The sequence below is a fragment of the Salvelinus sp. IW2-2015 genome, linkage group LG31 (genome assembly GCF_002910315.2).
Source record: "Salvelinus sp. IW2-2015 linkage group LG31, ASM291031v2, whole genome shotgun sequence".
NCBI classification, from domain to species: domain Eukaryota; kingdom Metazoa; phylum Chordata; class Actinopteri; order Salmoniformes; family Salmonidae; genus Salvelinus; species Salvelinus sp. IW2-2015.
Window position 1 is genome coordinate 2349906 of NC_036870.1, and position 8890 is coordinate 2358795.

Below are 8890 nucleotides of genomic sequence, written 5' to 3' on the forward strand. Positions count from 1 at the left end.
CCTGTAGTAAATGCAATTGATTGGACATGATTTGGAAAGGTACACACCTGTCCGGTACAGTGGCTTGTGAAAGTATTCACCCCCTTTGGCATTTTTCATATTTTGTTGCCTTGGAACCTGGAATTAAAATTTATTTTTGGGGGGGTTTGTATAATCTGATTTACACAACATGCCTACCACTTTGAAGATACACAATATTTTTGCTTGTGAAACAAACAAGAAATAAGACCAAAAATTTTTTCACAAAGTCTGCTGCTCAGTTTGTATGATGGCAATTTGCATATACTCCAGAATGTTATGAAGAGTGATCAGATGAATTGCAATTAATTGCAAGTTCCCTCTTTGCCATGAAAATGAACTGAATCCCCAAAAAACATTTCCACTGCATTTCAGCCCTGCCACAAAAGACCAGTGACATCATGTCAGTGATTCTCTCGTTAACACAGGTGTGAGTGTTGACGAGGCAAGGCTGGAGATCACTGTCATGCTGATTGAGTTCGAATAACAGACTGGAAATTCAAAAGGAGGGTGGCGCTTGAATCATTGTTCTTCCTCTGTCAACCATGTTTACCTCAAGGAAACGTGCCGTCATCATGCTTTGCACAAAAAGGGCTTCACAGGCAAGATATTGCTGCAAGTAAGATTGCACCTAAATCAACCATTTATCGATCATCAAGAACTTCAAGGAGAGCGGTTCAATTTTGTGAAGAAGGCTTCAGGGTCGCCCAAGAAAGTCCAGCAAGCGCCAGGACCATCTCCTTAATTGATTCAGCTGCGGATCGGGGCACCACAGTACAGAGCTTGCTCAGGAATGGCAGCGGCAGGTATGAGTGCATCTGCACGCACAGTGAGGCGAAGACTTTTGGAGGATGGCTGGTGTCAAGAAGGGCAGAAAGAAGCAACTTCTCTCCAGGAAAAACATCAGGGACAGACTAGATATTCTGGCAAAAGGTAAGGGATTGGACTGCTGAGAAGTGGGGTAAAGTCATTTCTCCCCTTTCAATGTTTGGGGCATCCGAAAAAGCTTGTCCGGAGAAGAAAGGTGAGCGCTAACCATCAGTCCTGGTGTCAAAACAAAAACCCACAATTCTGACAAACTCCAAGCATTGATTATGCAAAATGGGCTGCCATCAGTCAGGATGTGGCCCAGAAGTAATTGACAGCATGTCAGGGCGGATTGCAGAGGTCTTGAAAAAGAAGGGTCAACACTCAAATATTGACTCTTTACATCAACTTCATGTAATTGTCAAAAAAGCCTTTGACACTTATGAAATGCTTGTAATTATATTCAGTATTGCATAGTAACATCTGACAAAAATATCTAAAGACACTGAAGCAGCAAACTTTGTGGATTTTAATATTTGTGTCATTCTCACTTTTGTCCACGACTGTAAAAAAAATACACTTACTCGGAGCACAACTCGTCGATCTGATGGGCTATTGCAGCAGGGACACACCGGATTCCACTCCCATCAGCTAAAAAGTGGCTGCAGTGGGCACACGATCACTAACAATGGACAAATAGAGTAGTGGAAAACATTGCTGGTCCGACGAATGCTGTTGCGTCATGCTGATGGCAGAGTCAGGATTTGGCGTAAACAGCATGAGTCCATGGACCCATACTGCCTGGTCTCAACGGTACAGGCTGGTGGCGGTGGTGTACTGGTGTGGGGAAGGTTTTCCTGGCACACTTTAAGTCCCTTGATACCAAGCAACGACATTTCCGACACCTTGTGTCAGGCTGTTTTGGAGGCAGTACTAGACGGGTGTACATAATAAACTGCCGGTGAGTGATATTGTATTTGTGTTGACTCATTTATTTGCTATCATTTGATTTTGAGGACACTCTGTCTTGTTATTTTGTACATAATTGAGGCCAATACTGGGGGGGGGGTTGTGGGATGGGCAGGGTAGGGATCTGTATGCTGCACTCTCATGTAGCATGTTGTTCTGTGTATGTGTTGGGGGGAGTGATGTTCTGTGTGGGAAGGGGGGTAAAAGGGGCATTATCTTAGTTGTCATTTTTTGGGGAGGATGCTTGTGAAAATTAAGAAATGTCAATAAATAAAGTAAATTGTTACAAATAATTTGGGGGCAAAAGCTGAATTTGTGGTGGGAGTTTTGCATTGACACGATTCCAATACATTATGATTATGTCTACCGGTACATTAGCGCGACACTAAAAGCCCTGACTCTTTATCCAAATTACCCCATGATAGCCTACCTGTATGTAGGGTAACAACATAGATTTAAGTCTATTTAGCCATATGTTCCACCACACATTTATTCAATTGCATGAGGAGATGCAAAAAAGGCATCAAGGAAGGTATATCCTCCCAACAATTTAATGGATGAAAATTGTTAACCTATTAAATTGTTGTCAGCAATTTGTCAGCCTATAAAGTGTCTGAAGTTTACTATTCCTTTAGTCAGCACCTCTACTAACATTTKTAACAGTCAGCTGATGCTTTTAACTGGACTTTAAGGTAGAAGTTAGTTACCATAAGTGGGGTCCTCCTCCTCCTCGCGGTCCTCCTCCCGCTCCCGCCTCTTGCGGTGGTGTTTGTGGCCTCTGCGGTGGTGCCTGCGTTTGCTCGCCCGGCCCAGCGGCACATGGACCCCGACATAGACTGCCCTGTGGCCTGAGACACACCACACCAAACCAGAGAGAGATTTACAGGTTACCAGGCTCCAMTTCCTGTGAATAACCTACTTAGACAGGAAAAAATACCATCACTTTTTTCATATTTGTTTATTTTCCCTGTTTGTTGGATTCTTGCTCTGAAATGCAAATGTCCTAGTTTTCTGTGCCAATAGACGTTTTGGGAGGATGAGACATTTCTACTTTGATTTGAGAGATACTCTGGGAGAGCTGATGAAAACCAGACATAAGAGAAGGGGAGAAGGAAAAGATAAGAGAAAGACATGAGTCTAACAGATGGATATACAAAGAAAAAGAGAAGGGCGATAAGAGAGGGATATAGTGTTTGAGAGGAATGAAGAGAGACAAAAATACAAGAAACAAAACAGGGGAAAGGAGAGGGATAATGAATAGAGAGAGCGAGAGAGAGAGAGAATGACAAACTACAGAGAGAGAGAGAGAGAGAGAGAGAACAGACACAGGCCTGGGGAATACAGTACATGTGGTAATGATGTTATTTGCAAGCTGCATTCTCCAGACGTGAGCCGCAATGACACTTGCTTTAAAACCCTCTCCTGTCTCTGCCTCGTTCCCAGGAGAAGGACCACAGAGGATTGGTTTCAATAACAACTAGCTCGCTGCCAGTTCTGTTTCTAAAATAATTATAACTCAAATATCGCCCGCTTCCTGGAAAAACCTTGTATCTCAGTTTTTGTTTATTTAGATTTTCCTACATAAATTGAAAGTAGTCATTKATTTCATGACATACACATTGACCTCTAATAAAAAGTTACTCATCATACTGTTTTGTATGACCATAGACAGTCTACTGACCATTTAGTACTCTCTTAGTCAACCATTCCATGTACTTTACTGCAAGCTCCAATGAAACATGCAGCCTATTTCTGCCTGGGGAACTAGGCAGGTGATTGGTAGGCGTTCTCAGTACCCATTAGAGATAATCACAGGTCGTGTTTGAAATCCCCTGGAATGTACAGCTCAGAGAGAATGTTAGCTTTGTTACCTAGACAGGCCAGATAATCAGAGGCCAGATTTGCGGCTAATCAAAGTGATAGGCAGAGAATGTTTGGGTTATAAGGAGTCACCACTGTGTCAGACACCACCGTGTCATATGCACAGTACTTTCATGTGATACGACTACAATATCACAGCTGATACTATCCCAGCAGGCAAAACTGTTTGAAATTATGTCATACCCAGTATCTGGTTGCAATGACATKATTTCATCCAGTTTTGCCCACCGGGATAGCATATCATACCATTGGAAGTCCTTTTGAAATTTAAACCAAAGCTTGACGCTAATTTGGGATAATTTTTTTATATAGCCGGATATTCCAACCAGCAACACAGAGTATCCAGCTGGACTTGAATAAAGGTGTACACGACAGTTAAGCTCAATTACATTTGCAATATGTCAGTGGGCTCATGTTTGTCTGGCTAATGAACATACCCTTCTGGAAKGCTGCAGGTGAGGAGAGCCAGGCTTTAATCTGCCAAGGCCCCCTGAGAAACAAAACCAGCAACACCTGTTCTTTCTATTCACAGSARGTATCTAGGCCTATAATGTGGACAGGAATCATCCACACAGAGACAGAAAAACAGGCATCTAGACACAACAGTAATAAAGGCAGGTACACAAACTGGTACATTCACAGAGGCTGACTGGAACCAGGGTTGAGTTCAAATCCACTTCAATTCAATGCAATTGACTGAATTTAGCCAATTCAACTGGCACACCATTTCTCAAACACATTGCACACAGAAATTAACACACATGCATAGACATACACAAAGGTACAGTAAGTTGGTAGGGCTGTATGGACCAGGGAAGAAGTCTAGACGAGACTTACTCTCCAGGTCTTCCGTCTCATAGTTGGTGTTGGTGGTGGAGCTGGTCTTCCCGAGGTCAATGATGGCCTCCTCGTCCAGACCCTAAAAGAGATGGAAAGAAATGTTAGGCCTTAAATGGACCAATAAACTGACAGTTGAAACCGCGACTGAGCCAGAGGCGTATAAAAACGACTTTATAAGACCACCAGACTGGTATCACAGCACCTCCAGCCATTAGTATAGGTACCACCGAAATTACCAACAAGATGGATATTTGTCTGATATTCAAAGAACAACAGGAACAACAGCTTTTGGTGCCTTTGCAGAGAACAAGCTGCTGTGACACAAAGCATTTCAGTGTGTTTGATTTGATTTCAGGATTATCAGTCTATTATTATGTATTGTCTTCGGGATTAGGCCTATTTGACAGTATTCCTTCACCTGGGCTAGGAAATGTTAGCCTGATCCCCCATCCTGACCACTGCACTCTTGTTTTGCTTCATTTAACAGAATCCGTGCAGCAAAACAGAATACCGTACGCTCGTGAGATCAGGATGGTCATACGAGGCTAGAGATTCATATTTTTCCATCCTCTGAAGGAAAGGTAATGGTACTTTATCACAAGCATGTTCCAGGAGATTTTTGTTGTGAGGTACACTAGGGCCCTCCAATCCAAATCTGGACCTCGAAGCCAGTTCTACTGCTTAAAAAAGAAAATCCCCTCTAATCAGGAACTGATTTAGACCTGGGACACCAGGTGGGTGTCATTAACTAATTATCAGGTAGAACAGAAAACCAGCAAGCTCCGGAACTTATAGGGTAAGATTTGAATACCCCTACACTAGGGGGTTAGGCCWATATGTGACTTGTTCACAGGAGAGGCATTTGAACGTAATCCTTTTTTTTTTCTTACAGAATGCGTTTTTTGGCATAAATGCCTTCTGGAACATGTGAACTTTCATGTGCCTTAATAACAAACMTGTATGCCATCTGTAAATACAAATAAAATTGTTAAATTACGATCCTACTTGGTTTTGCCACGGAAAAAGTAAGGAACCTTCCCGCTAGCCACGATTGGCTGAGATAATGGATGGGCTGGATATGCCGAGAGATGAGTTCGGATTGGTAGCACGTGTAGCACGTTTCCGTCTATAACATGAGTTGCTCAGTATGTGTAGGTAATCCTTTCTAACGCATATTTTTGAACGATATCACAAAGAACTGCAAATGTGTTGCTAATGCTCTCCACTTTCTGGAGGGCAGAGTTTTGAAATCAGTGAAATGTTRGGTGGAAGCAGAGTATGATAGCTAAGGAGAAAATTCAGGTGTTTGATTGCAAATATGCGGAMGGAGTCGAAAAGAGAACACACAAAAAYCTGTTGTATAAAACACCTGTCMCCAGATTACATCTTCAAACTAAGGGCAACCATGGCATCCGTGACAGAGCGAGAGAAGRGTTCATCCATGTATACGTGTAAGAGAGRCTAGCTAGCTAKATTTTTWGATATTKTACATTTCAAATTTWGTCAGAAAGTTGTTTTCARTGCAAGTTAAAGCGTAGTGTTAGCTAGCTAACTTAAGCTGGCTGGCTTGCTAGCTAATGTTACATGTATGATCTGTGTAGTAATATTATTCATATCTCAGAGCAATTTGCATTGCGAGTTATAGCCTAATGTTAGCTAGCTAGCTAACATTGAACCTAGTTGGTTAGCTTTAGCTACCTGTAGATTCATGCAGGATAATAACGTTATYAGTTGGGATTATGGTTCATTATTTAGCTAGATAGCTAACTACATGTTTAAACAAAAGACCCCACTATGCAAGTAACCATCTCACTGTACCGTTTACACCTTCTGTATCCTGTGCATGTGACAAATAAACATAGATTTTATTTGATATTGTGTGTTTAACAGAGGCGGTAATGTAAAAAAAAAAAACATAACGTTAGGCTAACGAGACAGTGTCCAAGTTCTAAAATTCTCCAGTAGAATGCCCTGCTTTTATTTAATCACACTCACAACCGTAAGCTATTTCCTGTAATTAGCTCACCATTAACTTGTAAATAATGATCTTGTTGTGAGTTTATTGTCCTGTAATAATGATTACAAATGTGCTAAAATTAAGACATTGCCAGCTATATGATATGGTCATTATTTGAAATGGCTAGCCAGCTAACTTAACGTTAGCTAGATAACAAGCTAGAAACTAAGCAAAATATTGTTTAGAAAGTTGATTTTAGTTGCCTGGTTTGCTAGATACATTTTGAAACAAATGGGTTTATTGGTGTTAAAATACACCAGTTATGCTATTTTGGACCACCAGACTGCTTTTGTGTTTATACTTTTTCATAACGACAAGAACAAGTTTGATNAGTTGGGATTATGGTTCATTATTTAGCTAGATAGCTAACTACATGTTTAAACAAAAGACCCCACTATGCAAGTAACCATCTCACTGTACCGTTTACACCTTCTGTATCCTGTGCATGTGACAAATAAACATAGATTTTATTTGATATTGTGTGTTTAACAGAGGCGGTAATGTAAAAAAAAACAACATAACATTAGGCTAACGAGACAGTGTCCAAGTTCTAAAATTCTCCAGTAGAATGCCCTGCTTTTATTTAATCACACTCACAACCGTAAGATATTTTCTGTAATTAGCTCACCCTTAACTTGTAAATAATGATCTTGTTGTGAGTTTATTGTCCTGTAATAATGATTACAAATGTGCTAAAGTTAAGACATTGCCAGCTATATGATATGGTCATTATTTGAAATGGCTAGCCAGCTAACTTAACGTTAGCTAGATAACAAGCTAGAAACTAAGCAAAATATTGTTTAGAAAGTTGATTTTAGTTGCCTGGTTTGCTAGATACATTTTGAAACAAATGGGTTTATTGGTGTTAAAATACACCAGTTATGCTATTTTGGACCACCAGACTGCTTTTGTGTTTATACTTTTTCATAACGACAAGAACAAGTTTGATATCAGACGACAATAGAATGTCCATAATGTCACTGCGACAACTGTATACAGACATGTCGATAGAAGTAGTATAAACCAGTCTTTAATCTTGAAACCTTTGGTTGTTTAGTACACTACCATACAACTGCAGTGTATAAGATATTTTTTTAGCTCTGAGCTTCAAATTCTGCTACAGTACATACAGTAGGACTGAATCCAGYTGGTGTGTCACATATCTGCTTTAATTATTTCTCATGGACCTGTACTGMAACAGTATTAGCATAAGGTAACATAAATGACAGTTTGGCTACAGTAAGTAAGTAAGTAGATGTATTATTTTATCATAAATGTACTGATGCAAAATGCCGTCCCAGAAATGGGGCAATTTAATAATAAAGTTTATAGTTTCAAACATTGACACATTTTGTTAGGCCTATCAACAATCAGGGCATTGCACCATCGTGCTTAAAGGACAATCTCTACTTTGGAATGTAAATGGCATGCTATAGAAGTGTACAGACACTTTTTATGTGATTTCACTTGGTTCTGAAAAACTTACCCGACCAGCGATAGACCTCCTCAGGCTCATTCGGCAGAATGTTTCGGATGCAGAAAACATGAACAAAGCTCCKAAAACACTAAATAACGTCCTTTTAAAAACTGCAAAACTATAATACAGTGATGCAGATGTTGTACACATGAAATAGTGTAATTTCAGTATTTTATATTCTGTTTTGTTGGATTTGAGCAATACTTTTTAGTGCACAAGCAAATGCGTGCTTTCATCAAAAATAGAGATTTGGTAAAACATTTTTTTTTTTAAACGGTCCTTTAAGCTTGCCCAAATTTGCAGCATCAGTCCTTCGATGGACTTTGAAATAATATAATATTAACCGGCACTGTCAGCAATGCTCAGCAACTGACTTTGAACTGTGGGAGTTGCACACATCAGTACCTAGATGGGCTTTAAAATAATATAATATTAAACAGACTCAGCGATGTTGGTATGAGCAGCAGCGCAGATATTCAGATGAGCGCGATGCAACACTGCTCTCACACAGAGTATCTGCGCATGTAGCTACAGGACCAAAACAGTGGAGTTAGCCTCATGCTCCAACAGTCTTAGTTGTTGCTGAATTCAAACCGATATTTCCGTTTACTTCATGCATTGCTGAGTCTACCTTTTAACCAGCACAATCAGCAGTGCTCAGCATCTGACTTTGAACTGTGGGAGTTACACCAATCATGTTGGGCCTTCAATAATGCAAGCTGCACTCTGTATGGCCTAGCTGGCTGGCAGTCCAGTGAAACAGGGGAGGTTCTGCCTGGCTGGCYGTGCAGGTAAAACCCGATTTATGCTTGATCAGGCAATGAGGTCCGGAGGCTCCGTACGGATGGTGTGACGCAATTGCAAAGCCTCCGGAGGCTTGC

General features: G+C 40.6%; 1 pseudogene; it reads right to left on the bottom strand.

Moving 5' to 3' along the window:
- The window catches only part of LOC111955865 (sodium bicarbonate cotransporter 3-like), a 48543-nt pseudogene extending 40307 nt beyond the window's left edge, over positions 1–8236 (bottom strand).
- Positions 8237–8890: the final 654 nt, after the last annotated feature.